The sequence below is a fragment of the Alosa alosa genome, chromosome 1, assembly GCF_017589495.1.
Source record: "Alosa alosa isolate M-15738 ecotype Scorff River chromosome 1, AALO_Geno_1.1, whole genome shotgun sequence".
Taxonomy (NCBI): Eukaryota; Metazoa; Chordata; class Actinopteri; order Clupeiformes; family Clupeidae; genus Alosa; species Alosa alosa.
This window is the reverse complement of record NC_063189.1, coordinates 582,985-585,484: the sequence shown is the minus strand read 5'-3', so window position 1 is coordinate 585,484 and position 2,500 is coordinate 582,985. Positions and strand designations below refer to the sequence as shown.

At 47.8% G+C, this 2,500-nt stretch overlaps 1 protein-coding gene across 1 annotated transcript in view; it reads left to right on the top strand.

The window, feature by feature from the left end:
• Positions 1-2,500, top strand: part of hspa4l (heat shock protein 4 like) — a 72,530-nt gene that overhangs the window by 8,933 nt on the left and 61,097 nt on the right.

Here is a 2,500-nt window from a genome sequence, read left to right as displayed (position 1 = left end):
CACACACACATCTCAGTGTGAGGCACTCTGCACACACACACACTACACACACACACACACACACATACACACACACACACACACACACACACTACACACACACACACACATCTCGGTGTGACACCTCACACACACACACTACCACTACACACACACACACATATACACACACACACAAACACATCTCAGTGTGAGGCACTCTACACACACACACACTACACACACACACACATATACACACACACACACATCTCAGTGTGAGGCACTCTGCACACACACACACACACACACACACACATATACACATACACACACACACAAACACATCTCCAGTGTAGGGCACTCTGCACACACACACACACACTACACACACACACATATACTCTCAGTGTGAGGGTACTCTTTTACACACACACACACACACATATACACACACACACACACATCTCAGTGTGAGGCACTCTGCACACACACACACACACATATACACACACACACATCTCAGTGTGAGGCACTCTGCACACACACACACACACACATATACACACACACACACACATCTCAGTGTGAGGCACTCTGCACACACACACACACACATATACACACACACACACACACACATCTCAGTGTGACACACACACACACACACTATACACACACACACACACATCTCAGTGTGAGGCACTCTGCACACACACACACACACTACACACACACACACATATACACACACACACACACACATCTCAGTGTGAGGCACTCTGCACACACACACACACACTACACACACACACACATACACACACACACACACATCTCAGTGTGAGGCACTCTACACACACACACACACACATATACACACACACACACACACACATCTCAGTGTGAGGCACTCTGCACACACACACACACACTACACACACACACACACATATACACACACACACACACATCTCAGTGTGAGGGCACTCTGTCATAAAGAGTGATTCCCAGGATCTCTGAAGGCAGCAGATATGGAAGTGCTCAGGGACTTGATGTGGTGGCTGTAAATAACCCAGTCTTCACAGCTGTAGGGGTGTTAGTAACCCAGTCTTCACAGCTGCAGGAGTGTTAGTAACCCAGTCTTCACAGCTGCAGAGGGAGGGTGATGCAGACCCGCTAGGCATGGAGATGTTTGTGTTGGGATGAAGGTTCTTGTTCTGAAAACCACGCGGGAGTCTCCCAAGGCAGCTGATGCTTGTTTGATTCTATTCTGGACCTCATTGTCAATACTATTGTCTTCAGAGATAATCTCCCCAGGTACTGAATGATGGAACAACTGACAGTTTCTCATCTGCAATAGTGAAGATGGGTGGTGTGGGTGGGATGTTGGGACTCGTTGGCAGATTACCTCTGTTTAAGCGGTGTTTTTTTTTATATATTTTTTGGGGGCTTTTATGCCTTTAATTTGATAAGACAGTGGAAGTGACAGGAAGTAAGAGGGGGCGAGAGTGGGGTGGGATCGAGGAAAACCCTTGGGGCGGGAATCCGAACCGAATTGTGGCGTCTGGTGCAGGTGCCCCAGCCAGTTGGGCCACGGCTGGGGCCCTGGTTAGCGGTGTTGATGGTCAACCCCATCCTGCTGCCTCTAGGACAGACTGGAGGTCTTGTGGAGAGTGAGATATGAGGCGCCAGTGGAGTCTGCATGCACTGCAGCTCAAGTGTCCCTCACTCTGCAGTTTGCCTGCAGTCTCCTGACATTGAAGAGGTTCCCATCCAGCCTGTACGCTACTGGCACCCTACCCTGGAAATCCAGAGGTCTCGCGAGAGCCCAATGGATTTGTCTCTGCGAGACACTCTGGCAATGAGCAATGTGAGGGTTAAATCCAAAGTGTAGATGCTGTATGTTATTACACGCTTATCTTAAAGCACTGTGTCCGGCTGTTGCTCATACCTGTGTTCAAGGATTGTAAGAAGCAGGCGGGTGGGGAGAGGCACACACAGTCAGGCAAGCAGCAAGGAGATGGATAACAGGCAGGCAAACGGGTAGCAGGCAGGCAAACAGGTAGCAAGCGGGCGAGCAGAGGACAAGCAGGCAGGCAGGCAAGCAGGTGGTACACAGTGGTATTCCAAATTGTATTCCACGAAGGAAAGTTCATTCAAAATATAAACTCCAATATAAGTTCCAAAAAACTTTAAATCAAATAGGCTAATAGTTCCAACCTAAAGCGGTAAAAACTATTTCAATACAGCATCTTCCATTGTCTAACTGAGACTGCTCACCATGTGGAAGACGCCATCTTTACCTGCAGGTAACAAGACTATGTCAAAATAAAGTTCCCAGCTGAAGGCCAGCAAATCTCAAAGCAAAATAAGAGTCTAAACCAAAAAGCAAATTCAAACTAAATTTGGCTCCAACAAGCAATGATGCCGCACGTTACTTTTACTTTGAACCAGCTAAACTGATGAAGACAAAGCTGCAACGTTGGAGGGACAGTACACATTGGTCGTAGTGTTATCC